The following is a 13,003-nucleotide window of genomic DNA, read 5'->3' on the forward strand; positions in this document are numbered from 1 at the left end:
GTCCAAGTTATCTGACAGAGTCTACACAGTCTTGGTGCCTGTCATTACGTGAGGGAGGATGATGCAGTGATTCTTTGAGGCCCCTTGGCCTCCTTACCTGATTAGGCATCTTCTGGGCCATTCCTGGGCCCATCCAAGGAAGATAGACCCACAGCATGGTGCTCATGGGTCGGGTCAAGGCCCACCTGGCCCAGAAAACGCAATCCAGTGATGCCAGTGTGGGGTTCTATCCCCTGGGCGTTGGTCCAGTTGTTTGAATAAGTTGCCCCAGGGTTTTTAGGTGGGTGGTGACTCTGGGGTCCCTGCATATAGATACTGGTTGTCTAATTTTCCCAGCAGTCAGGGTCAGGCTTTCTCCAGTAAAATGTAATCTATGTCTCCACACTGCAGCTTTCTCCTCTGACTTTTGCTATAAGTGCTTAAGTACAGTTTGTATCTCAAGCCTGGTCAGGGGTCTAACTTCATCATGCAGTTCCCATCCTTCATCCCCCATCTTCTTATAGACTCCTTGGCCAAGGGGTGGTTTCTTCCTCATCTCTGTCTGCCTTGTTGGGATGGGAGGAACTAAGGCAGAGATTCAGACAACCTCTCGACAGACTCTCCCCATCTTCTCTATCTATCCTCATTCATGGTGACAAGCAGTGGCTAGGAGACACCAGCACATCTCCCTAGTGTGGTGGCATTTGTAGAGGAGAACAGCAGCTTGCTGTGGGGACTGGGCAATGGGGACTTCTTTGCCAAATTTCCCAAGGAGAGCCTGGGCAAGGGCAGACCACTGATTGGGGAGGGAGGTGGTAACCTTGGGGGTAACCTGGGGAGTTGGGGGGACACCTCTGAGAGCAGGAGTAGCATCAAGCCCAACTAGTGGTATAGCCTGCCACTTTAGCTTGGAGTGGGAGCCTCCACATGGATGCTGTCATGATATTGGCTATTGGTTGCATCAGTTGCCTGGATAAGTGTCAAGAGACCTTTGTTGCTCCCCTTGAGATGCACTAGGAGAGGGGTGGAGTTTTCTTATTGGTGGCTGCCCAATCCCCCAAGAGCACCTGTAGACATGCAGCTTTTGCACTCACAACTTCTCCTGTCCCTGCCTTGCTCACTCTAGGGGTATCCCCTCACTGTTCCCCTTAAACAAGCAGCTGTGGGGGCAGCTAGATGGCACAGTGGATAAAGCACCAACCCTGGATTCAGGAGGACCTGAGTTCAAATCCGGCCCCAGACACTTAACACTTACTAGTTGTGTGACCCTGGGCAAGTCACTAAACCCCAAATACCTCACAAAAAAAACCCACAAAAACAAGCAGCTGTGCCCTGTGGGTGATGCCAGCAGTTCCCCCAGCTGCTTCAGCCTTCGCAGCCCAGTGACACAGAGGCTGGTCCGTCTTGGTTCAGGGACCACACAAAGACACAGGTGTGCAGCCTCCTAATTTCTAGCTCAAAAAGGCTTGCCCTTTACAAACACTTTTGTGTAACAGCCCTACTCTGTGCCCACACCTCTGAGAGAGAACACAGGCTGGTCACCCCCTGGGGCTTCCCCCTATTAGCACAGGAACTCAGTCCCCAGGGATAGACAGTGAAAGACTTGGTAAGAGGGTAATGGAGGAAGATGGGCAAAGTGGAGAAGAAATGGGAGAGGGGCACAGAGAGTCACTTACATGGATGGCTTCTGATCAGAGTGGGAGCACTCAAGCAGATGGAGGAGTGCTGGGCAGGGGGTGGGGGTGGGGGCGGGGGGCAGGAGTTTGGGCTCTCATTCTTGTAGGGTTTTGGGGGTGGGAGATGAAATAATGGGTATCTAGGCCACCTTAGGTTTAGTTCATTAATACACCCGTGGCACCTCAAAGTTATCAGCCCAGCCTTAAGTTTCCTTAATTTACATAACATTTGATTAGTCTTAGCGGGCATGTCGGAGCTTATCTGTAGCATGCAGACTGAAGACCATTGGTGGGACCAAGGGGCTGTTATGTTGGGGCTTGGCTTCTTTGCCCAAGCTTTTCATATAGTCTCAGGAAGTGGTCTCAGTTAATTTCTGGGGCAGTTTTGCAATGGCTTCTATACTCCCCTATCTTCATATTATTGTTATCTTATACTGGCTCCTTGTATGCATACTGTCCTAACTAGGGGGAAGGCAAGGGGACTACAGCACACAAGGGCATCTGTGGCTTTGTCCAGCCCAAGCTCAGGCATCTGGCCCTTCCCTTGCTGCCCTGGGGTTCTTCTTCCAAGTTGAATTTGAACTATGATTGGCCACTCTTTGAGCCCAGCCCCACACCACCTCAATCTGCCTAATTGTATAGTCTAGGCCCTTGTATTTTCCATCTTTTTCAGAAAAAAAAAAAAAACATGAGGTTTTATCTAATGCTTTTCTAAAATAAAAATAATTATAATAATGGCCAACATTTATGTGGTGCTTACTATGTGCCAGACACACTATGCTAAGTTGTTGTTGTTCTTCTTCTCCTTCTCCTTCTCCTCCTTCTCCTTCTCCTTCTCCTTCTCCTTCTCCTCCTTCTCCTTCTCCTTCTCCTTCTCCTTCTCCTTCTCCTTCTCCTTCTCCTCCTCCTTCTCCTCCTCCTCCTCCTTCTCCTTCTCCTTCTCCTTCTCCTTCTCCTCCTCCTTCTCCTCCTCCTCCTCCTTCTCCTTCTCCTTCTCCTCCTCCTTCTCCTTCTCCTCCTCCTTCTCCTTCTCCTTCTCCTTCTCCTTCTCCTTCTCCTTCTCCTTCTCCTTCTCCTTCTCCTTCTCCTTCTCCTTCTCCTTCTCCTTCTCCTTCTCCTTCTCCTTCTCCTTCTCCTTCTCCTTCTCCTTCTCCTTCTCCTTCTCCTTCTCCTTCTCCTTCTCCTTCTCCTTCTCCTTCTCCTTCTCCTTCTCCTTCTCCTCCTCCTCCTTCTCCTCCTCCTTCTCCTTCTCCTTCTCCTCCTCCTCCTCCTTCTCCTTCTCCTTCTCCTTCTCCTCCTCCTCCTCCTTCTCCTTCTCCTTCTCCTTCTCCTTCTCCTTCTCCTCCTTCTCCTTCTCCTCCTCCTCCTCCTCCTTCTCCTTCTCCTTCTCCTTCTACTTCTCCTCCTCCTCCTTCTCCTTCTCCTTCTCCTTCTCCTTCTCCTTCTCCTTCTCCTTCTCCTTCTCCTCCTTCTCCTCCTTCTCCTTCTCCTTCTCCTTCTCCTTCTCCTTCTCCTTCTCCTCCTCCTTCTCCTTCTCCTTCTCCTTCTCCTTCTCCTTCTCCTCCTCCTTCTCCTTCTCCTTCTCCTCCTCCTCCTCCTTCTCCTTCTCCTTCTCCTTCTCCTTCTCCTTCTCCTTCTCCTTCTCCTCCTCCTCCTCCTCCTTCTCCTTTTTCTTCTTCTCCTCCTTCTCCTTCTTCTCCTTCTCCTCCTCCTCCTCCTCCTCCTCCTCCTCCTCCTCCTCCTCCTCCTCCTCCTTCTTCTTCTTCTTCTTCTTCTTCTTCTTCTTCTTCTTCTTCTTCTTCTTCTTCTTCTTCTTCTTCTTCTTCTTCTTCTTCTTCTTCTTCTTCTTCTTCTTCTTCTTCTTCTAATTCTTCTTCTCCTTCTTCTTCTTTTCTTCTTCTTCTTCTAATTCTTCTTCTCCTTCTTCTTCTTCTCCTCCTCCTTCTCCTTCTCCTTCTTCTCCTTCTCCTTCTTTTTCTCCTCCTCCTCCTCATATCCTCAAAACAACCCTGGGAGATAAGTACTATTATCATGCCCATCTCACAGATGAGGAAACTGAAGCAAACAGAAGTTAAGTGACTTGCCCAAGTCACTGAGGCTGGATTTGAACTCAGATCTTCCTGACTCCAGGTCCAGTGCTCTGTGCACTGTGGCACCATCTAGCTGCCAAAATCTAGTTACTTGAAGCTGTAGCATGCCCTTGATCTCTCAGTGTAGGAATTCAATCAAAACAGTAAGGAAATAAGGTGAGCCTGGAACACTCTTCTTCACACTTGATCTTGGTGATCATTGCTTCTTTTGCAAGATGTTCACTAACCACTACCATTCCTTTAATATGATTTAGAATTTTGCCAGGTGTCAAAGTTAAATTCATTGATCTATAATTTTCAGGCAGTGTATGCCCATCTCCCAACAATCTTTAGAGATGAAAGGTCTGTCAGAAACTTTAAAAGATCAAGTTTAACTTCCCCCATCTTTTTTAAAAATAGAAATGAAGGGGCAGCTAGGTGATGCAGTGGATAGAGCACTGGCCCTAGATTCAGGAGTACCTGAGTTCAAATCTGGCCTCAGATAATGGACGCTGACTAGCTGTGTGACCCTAGGCAAGTCATTTAACCCCAACTGCCTCACACACAAAAAAATAGAAATGAAAACTGGCAGTTGAGAGGCTCATATAGGATAGTAATGATGATGGTGGTGGTGATAGAGGTGATAGCAATAGCTAGCATTTATATAGTGCTTTGAGGTTTGCAAAGCACTTGTCATATGTTAACTTATTTGAACCTCACAACAACCCTCTGAGGTAGGGGCTATTGTTGCTCTACAGGTGAAGTGACTGAAAGGTTGGCTTGCCCAGAATCACAAAGCTAGTAAGTGTCTGAGGCGAGATTTGAACTCTGATCTTCTTGACTTTCAAGTTTTCTGTTTTTAACCCTTTACTCTACACTTCCAAGTTGGCAAAGTACTGCGCACATGTTACCTCATTCAATCCTCACAACAAAGCTCTGAGATCTCATCATTCCCGTCTTACAGACGAGGAGCCTGAGACTCAGAGAATTTGCACGTGGTCACGCAGCTAGTTGGTATCAGATTAGAACCCAGGCCTCTTCCGATTCCATGGCTAATATCCCTTCCATTGTACCATGTTGGGAGAGGAGGTTGTTGCTAGTTGCTGCTCCCTGCCCTCCTGGGAACCTGGCAAACCAGAGGTGGGGTGGAGCTTGGAGATCTCCCAAGAAAGGCTTTGAAAGCTACTGGCAATAATCACAACAACTTATCTTTTATGGCTTTTTACAGTTTACACAAGGGTTTTCTCACAACAGCTCTGTGAGGTGGGTAGTGGAACTTATTCCTGCTCATAGACTCCAGCCAGCTCCAGGTTCAGGAGCTATCCCAGGCACAGTGCTTTGGCCCCTTTGGGGGGAGAGGGGTGTTTCATGCCTCCCTGCCCAGTGGGGGCTTGTTTCACTTTTCTTTTTTTGGGTGAGGCAATTGGAGTTAAGTGACTTGCCCAGGGTCACACAGCTTGTAAGTGTCAAGGGTCTGAAGCTGGATTTGAACTTAGGTCCTCCTGAATCCAGGGCCGGTGCTCTATCCACTGTGCCACCTAGCTGCCCCTTGTTTCACTTTTCAATCAATTGATCAACAAGCATTGATGAAGCTCCTACTATGTGACAGGCTCTGTGCTAGGTGCTAGATATACAAAAGCAAAATTAAAAGTTTCTGCCTTCAGTGAGCTTACAGTCTATTAGATAACATTGTGGAAATTTATTTTGATTTGGGGACCCTACCTTTGGGCTGAGATTAGAAAGCCTTAGGCCCTCAGGGTCTCTTCTGTGTGGGAGGTGCTGGTGCCCCTCCCCCTCCACTTCAGTTGAGCCAGAAAGCCCCGTGGGCTGTGTGGGCTGTATGAGATCCTAGGTCAGACAGCTGGGGAAAAAAGCCCCCAGCTCCCTCCGACCTGAGCGGATCTATCCCAGAGATCCTGGGCTCGTCCAGGCCGGCCTCTGGCATAGCCCGTGCAGAGGTCCCTGGGCTCACAACATGGGGCACAGGCCCCTGGAGCCCTGGGTATGGTATGCACAAGACACTTGAGGGTCCCTGTCCCCCCAGCTGCAGCCCTGGCTGGTGGATTAGCTTGCTGTCTGTGGGAGTGCAAAAAGCCCAGAGATTTGAGTGGAGAAGAGAAAGATATATATATAGACCTGGGAGTTAGACAGTGGGGGGACTGATGAGGCCAAAGGACAAGATTGAGGGACTGACAAGAGATTAGAAGAACAGACAAGGGATGGACTGACAAGATTAGGAGAATAAAGGCATGGCAGGCAAGATTAAAGGAGGCTGACAAGATTAGAAAAATGTAGGAGAGGGGCCGCAAAGGCAGCAGACTGATGGAGCAGACAGACAGAACAGGAGACAGCAGAGAACACAGAAGCAGTCAGCACAGGGTACAGGTTGGAGAAAGCAAAGTTATGAGAACTGTAAGGAGAGGAAAGTTAGAAGCAGGGGGATTTACAAAGTGAAAGGGGCATGGAGTTAGAAAGTAGCTGAACAGGGTAAGTGGAACATATCCTAAGGCAAGAGGTGGCTAGGGCCCTTATTGTATTAAAAAAGGTTCCAGGCCCAGCAGGTGGAAAGAGAGGCCCGGAAGGCAGTCAGGTTGTACATTTTATTTCCCTGTATTATTAATTTTAAATTGTATCTCATAAATAAACTCTGCTTTGATTATTTAGTCAAGAGGCTTCTTGTTATTTTGCTTATTCAATTTGGGAACAGTGCGGTGGAACTTTTTAAACAGCCCATATTAAGTTATTAGCAGTCAGATAGCCAGTTATGCAGTCCTCAGATTAGTCCTCCAGTCAGATTAGTCCCCCCAAATTAGGCCAGAAGTCAGTTAAAATATTTTCACATTTGAATGGTGCCCAACGTGGGGCTTATGGCCCAATTATAATTTTTCTAAACCAATAATTTTTCATAAACTTATAAATTTTCTATAATTTTTCATATAGCGTACAATTATATAATTTTTCCAGATTAGATATACTAATTAATTTTTTTATAACATGTAAGATAGAGATATATGCAAATACAAGATAATCTTCAGGAATGCACTAGGATATTGGGGGGGGGCAGAGAGGGACCAAAAAAGCCTGTTGCAAAAGGTGGTCTTTGATCTGGACCATGAAGGAAACCAAGGATTCCAAAGAGGCTGAAGTGAGGAGGCAATGACCATCAGGGCAGGATAAAATTGAGAGATGGAGTAACACATATAAGGAAAAGCAAGTAGGCCAGTATAGATGGTCTACAGAGTGGATGGAGGGGAGTCATGTACAATGAGACTGTAATATGTGATGTGTAATGAGGAACCAAATTGTAAAAGGCTTTACGTGCCAAAGGAGTTTATTGAGTAGGGCAGTTACAACATGTCGTTCATTTCGGTCGTGTCCAATTCTCCATGATCCCATTTGGGGTCTTCTTGGCAGAAGTGGTTTGCCATTTCCTTCTCCAGCTCACTTTACGGATGAGGAAACTGAGGCACACAGGGCGAAGTGACTTGCCCAGAGTCACACAGCTAGTGTCTGATGCCAGATCACTTCAGTGGCAGTCTAGAGGATTGACTGAAATAGGGAGGAACTTGAGGCAGGGCAATAAATTAGGATGCTATTTCTTTTCTTTCTTTCTTTTTTTTTTGTGTGTGTGGTTTTTTGGGGCAGGGCAATGAGGTTTAAGTGACTTGCCCAGGGTCACACAGCTAGTTAAGTGTCAAGTGTCTGAGGCTGGATTTGAACTCAGGTCCTCCTGAATCCAAGGCCAGTGCTTTATCTACTTCGCCACCTACCTGCCCAGGATGCTATTTCAATAGCCCAGGTAAGAAGGTACTGAGGGCTATTGGCCGTGTGAATGGAAAGAAGGCGAGTATGCAGGAGATAGAAGCAAGGTCTGGCGACTGATTGGATCTGTGGGATGAGTGACAGTGATCGGTGAAGGATGACACTAGGGTTGTGAGCCTGAGTGAATGGAAACATGGTGTTTCCACCCTCTACAGAAACAGGGAAGCTTGGAAGAGGGGTAGTTTTGGGGGGTTGGGGTGGGAGCAGCTAGAGGGTACCATAGTGCACAGACCACTTGCTGTGCCTAGAGTCAGGAAGACCAGGGTTCAGATCCAGCCTTAGACACTTACTAGCTATGTGACCCTGGGCAAGTCACTTAATTTACCTCAGTTTCCTCATCTGGGGATAATAATAGCACCCCTCTCCCAGGGTTGTTTGAGGATCAAATGGAATAATAATTGCAAAGCATTTAGCTCATAATAAGTGCTATACAATTTTAGCAATGATGACAATACGAATACATTCCATTTGGGGCTCAAAATATCCAACAGGTGGCTGGGGATTCCAATCTAGTGCTTAGGGACCTCATTGTCCTCTGTGGCAGAAACAGTTCCTGCCTCCCACTCAGCAAACAAATATTAAGCACTTGTGAGCCAGGTATTGTACTAAGTGCAGGGGATACAAAGAGAGGCAAAAGGCTTCCATTGTTCTCAAGGAGCTCTCAGTCTAATGGGAGTCCACAGTTTTGTTGGAGAGAGAAGACACGTACCATTAAATTTATAAGACCAGGCGGTCTCTGCTCAAGCATGAAATGAGGGCAATAAAAAGTACCAGAGAAATACAGAGATTGGCCTTGAGTGGTGAAACATGACTTTCTAGAGGAGATGGCATTTGACCTGGTTCTTGAGGGATGATTAAAATCTAGATAATTCCTACGTTAAATTCAGAAAGCCAACTGACCAATCTAATGAAATTGCCTGGTCCTTAAAAGTCAGAGTAGATACACTGGAAAGATGACTCCATGGTCTGAGCACCAAAGAACCGGAATGTGAGTCCCAGCCCCCCCATTTATGAGCCTTGTGACCCTGGGCCAATCATTTGGCTTCACTTGGGCCCCAGTTTCCTGATCTGTAAAATGAGCATAATACTCTGAGTAAATCACTGTGCAAACTTTAAAGACCTACATGAATGTGAGTCATCTTTGTTGCAGACGTTCTTTTTTAAAAATATATTGTACATCATCATTGTTCAATAAATATTTATTGAATTAATGAATGAATGAGGTAGGAAATTCCTGAGGCCACTTGAGCTTCTTCTGTGACATAGGAACAAGTCCAAACCTGTGGTATTGGGGGTTTCCTCACTTCAGGCTTCTCTGGGCCCCTTTGGTTGGTTTGAATCTTTACCTTCCAAGTACAGAAAGGGGGGGGTGGGGAGAGAATGGTTTGAAATTCATTTCCAGAGTTCCTGGGTTGAAGTACAACATCTGACAATTTCAGTGTAACATATGGATTAAATTTTCCTGAAATTACCCATGGATTTTCAATTAAGGGAACTGGAGGGGCTCCCTGCAGACCCAGCCCTTGCGGAAGGTGGCTGGAGCAGGGCTGAACCAAGACCAGTTCTGGCTGGTACAGAACAATCTGGACCTACAGGAGGGATTGGGGGGGAGGGGTGCCCTCCCATAATGCACTGGGTCTCCTCCCTATTTCCTGCATCTCATATGATTATATTACACTTTAGTGCCCTGATTTCCTCTTTCCAAAGTCAGGTCACATTCATCATCTTTTCGGATCACCAGAATAACTGTTCAGAAAGGCAAAGCAAGTATCCTTAGTGCTATTTTATAGATGAGGACATTGATACCCAGAAAAGTTTAGTGACTTCTCCAGGATCACCCAGTGAGTGAGGGGCCAGAACCCAGGACTCCAGTTTCACTCACAAGGCTGCTAGCCTGCTTTGGACCCTCTTCAGCTCTCACCTGGAGTTTTGCAAAACTTCCTCATTAGATTCTCAGCTTCCATCCTCTCCTTTCTTTCATTCATTCTTCACGCAACTGCCAAAACACAAGTCTGACTATGTCACTCTTCTGCTCAAGGACTTCCAGTGGCTCCCTATTGTGTTTTGGATAAAATACAGACCCCTCAGTTTAGCATTTAAAGCTCCTCACAACCTGACTCCAGGGGGCGGAGCCAAGATGGCGGAGAGGAAGCAGCAAGCTGCCTGAACTCTCCTTCTGTTCCCTCAAAACAAACATTAAATCAAGCCTCTGGACGGATTCTGAAACTACAGAACCTGCAAAGAGACAGAGAGACACAGTCCTCCAACCAGAGATAATTTAGAAGACTTCAGGAAAAGGTCGGTCTGACTCGGGCAAAAGGGAGGCCCAGCGCAGGGCAGCAACCCAGCGCCGAGGGCGTCGGGGCAAGTCAGCAGGAGCTGCGGGCCACAGCCGAACAACTGAGGCCCCTGGAACCTGGTTCAAAAATCCGGCGGCCAAGAAGGACAGTGGAAAAACCTACCTGCACCAGCCGAGAGGGCCACGAACAGGTCAGACGGGATCAGACGCCCCCTGACTGGCCGAGCACAATCAGACAGGAAGTGCAGGGCGGGGGATCTCCACACACCATAAAGGCCTCAGAGTAAAAACCCGGTCACACAGCACCTATACCCCTGCACAAGAAGCCCAAAACAGGGACCCTGGTGCCCCCAGAGCAGACCTCAACCTAAATAATAAATAAATAAGCTGCAATAATGAGTAAGAAACAACCTGACTCCAGCCGACCTCTCCAGCCTTGTTGCAAGTTACCCTCCTTCATGCCTGTGTTTAGGGATGTCTTAGGGATGACTGAAGGATGGTCATAAGGAAGAGGGATTTGGTTTGCTCTGCTTGGTCCCGGGAGGCAGAAGCAATGGGCAAAATGTTGCAGAGAAGACAATTTCAACTGCTAGGAGGGAAATCTTCCTGCCAAGGAAACTGGTCTGAAGTGGAAGGGGCTGCCTCAATGGTAGTGACTCCCCCATCAGTGGAGGCCTTTGGGTGGATGCTGTGTCATCCCTTGTTAGAGAGGTTGTAGAAGGGGGTTCTGTTCAGAGGTGGGTTAGACTCAATGCTTTCTGATGTCCTTCCCAACTCTGAGATTCAGTCATTCTATGAGAATGGACTTGAGGTGGACTTTGAAAGATGGATGGGATTTGAATAAGGAGAGTAGATCAGGGAGGGCATTTTAGTAGAAGACAAGATGGATTTAGACTAGATTGCAAAGGACCTTGAATGTCAGACTAATGAACCTGACATTTATTTACTTATCATTATTTATTTAGGTAATAGGGAACCATCGAAGGTCTTTGAGCTAGGGTGTGGCATAATGAGGGCATTGTTTTAAGAACATTAATCTGCCAGTGTTGTGTAGAATAGGTTGGAGAAAGAGAGGAAGATATTGTCCTAATCTAATTTTCAGGTCCGGGAGCCGAAATTAGGCTGATGACAGACAGCAGGAGTGGAAAAGGAGAGCTAGATTCCAGAGACTTAATGGAAGAACTGATGGGACTTGGCAAGTCACTGCATACAGAGAGCCAAGGAGAGAGGGAGATGAGTGGGAGGTTTTGAATCTGGGGTGATGGGTAGAGCAGTGGTGTCATGAACAGCAATGCAGAGGTCGGAAGGAGGAGGACATTTTGTGGCAAGGTGCTGAGTTTCATTTTTGACGGGTTGAGTTTGTGGTGCCAGTGGATATCTAAAAGCGTGTGTCTGGTGGGCAGGTGGAAGTCTGTGACTTGGTTTCTCCATCTCCCAGATGGGTGGATATCCCCCAAGGTTCTGCCTTTAGCCATCTTCCCTTCCTTCTCTACATTTCCATGGGTACAATGGCCAGGTCCATTCAGATAACTCCCCAATTTGCCCCTTGAACTCCAGCCCCACATCGTCACCTGTGTGCTGGATGTCTCCGTCTGGGCGGTCAGCTGTTACTTCAAATTCAACAGGTCCAATATGGAACTCACCATCTTCCCCTCCACCAAGTCACCCATCCCACAGATTTCCCCACTCCTAACAAAGGTACCTCCAGCCTTCTTTCCACACATGCAGGTTTGCGATCTTGGAGTCATCTTCAACTCTGCCTTCTCCTATGCTCCACATCACTAATCTAACCATATCTTGTCTGTCCTCTTATACCACCCAGAGGAGCATAGACTTAGAATTGGAAGGCCCCTTCCATTGCATCCAACCCTCTCACTTTACAGGCAAGAAAGTGTAGGCCTAGAAAAGTGTAGTGACTTACTTAGGGTCACACAACCACTGTGAATTAGAGGGAAAACTTGAACTCAGGTTCTGATGAATCCAAGGCCAGCTCTTTACCCCTTGTGCAATTTTTTGGGGGTGGGGTGGGGCAATGAGGGTTAAATGACTTACCCAGGATCACACAGCTAGTAAGTGTCAAGTGTCTGAGGTCAGATTTGAACTCAGGTCCTCCTGAATCCAGGGGTAGTACTTTATCCACTACACCACCTAGCTGCCCCACCCCCCCACACAGTGCTATTTTCACATGATGACCGCCAACCTAGTTAAGGGCATCTTTTGCCTAGACTATGTCAAGAGTCTCCTAATTCATCCCCCATCTATCCCAGCCTCTTCCTTAACCAATTCATCCTTTGCACACTTGTCAAAAATCACCTTTCCAAGGCACATGTCTGACGGGATCATCTCCTTGCTCTTAAACCTTGTGTGGTTCCCTAATGCCTCTAGATGCCCTAGCCTGCCTTAGAAGGACAACCATGGTCAGTTCATCCTTCCTTGCCCTGCCTTGCTGGGTTCCAGACCTCCATACAACTTCCCCTAGTGTCCTTGCTATGCCTCTGTAACCCCAACTCCCCTCCCTCACCCCTCTGCCTTCTAACACCTCTTTATGTGTTGTCTCTGCCCATTAGAATGTAGGCTAGCTGAGGGCAAGAACTGTCTTGTTTGCTTTAATATGTATCCCCAATTTGGCTATAAGCATTTAACAACTACTCTAATCCATCTCTCCAGTCTAGTTTCACATTATTACCCTTTACAGAGGCTATTTTCTACCCACACTGAACTGTTTGGTATTTCCTGAATTTTTCGTGTCATCTCCCACCTCTGCACATTTGCATAGGCTCATCCCCCATCTTTGGAATGCATTCTCTCCTCATTCCTATATTTCAAAGGCCTTATCTGCCCTCAGGGCTCCAGTGCCTCCTCCTACACAAAGCCTTCCTTGATTTTCTCTAGCTGCTAGCATTTTCTCCTTCCTCAAATATTCTTAGAGGTCTTTGTTTTCTCCTTTGCCCTCTTCACTCACTACTTTGTATGAATCTTTGCTATTTTACTCAGCATAATGCAGGTCCTTTGAGGATAGGGGTTGTTTAATTTTTTATCTTTATGCTGCCAATATCTATTGATGGGCACATAGTAGGTGCTTAATAAATATTGAAATGGAGGTTTATTTGTGCACTTTCTTGTATTTTAGTTGTTTTCATGTGTGTTTTTTCTCACCA

General features: G+C 47.0%; 1 protein-coding gene across 1 annotated transcript in view; it reads left to right on the top strand.

Moving 5' to 3' along the window:
• PLXND1 (plexin D1) overlaps nt 1-13,003 on the top strand; it is a 208,600-nt gene that overhangs the window by 104,206 nt on the left and 91,391 nt on the right. The window lies entirely within an intron of this gene.

This window comes from Dromiciops gliroides, chromosome 1 (genome assembly GCF_019393635.1).
Source record: "Dromiciops gliroides isolate mDroGli1 chromosome 1, mDroGli1.pri, whole genome shotgun sequence".
NCBI classification, from domain to species: Eukaryota; Metazoa; Chordata; class Mammalia; order Microbiotheria; family Microbiotheriidae; genus Dromiciops; species Dromiciops gliroides.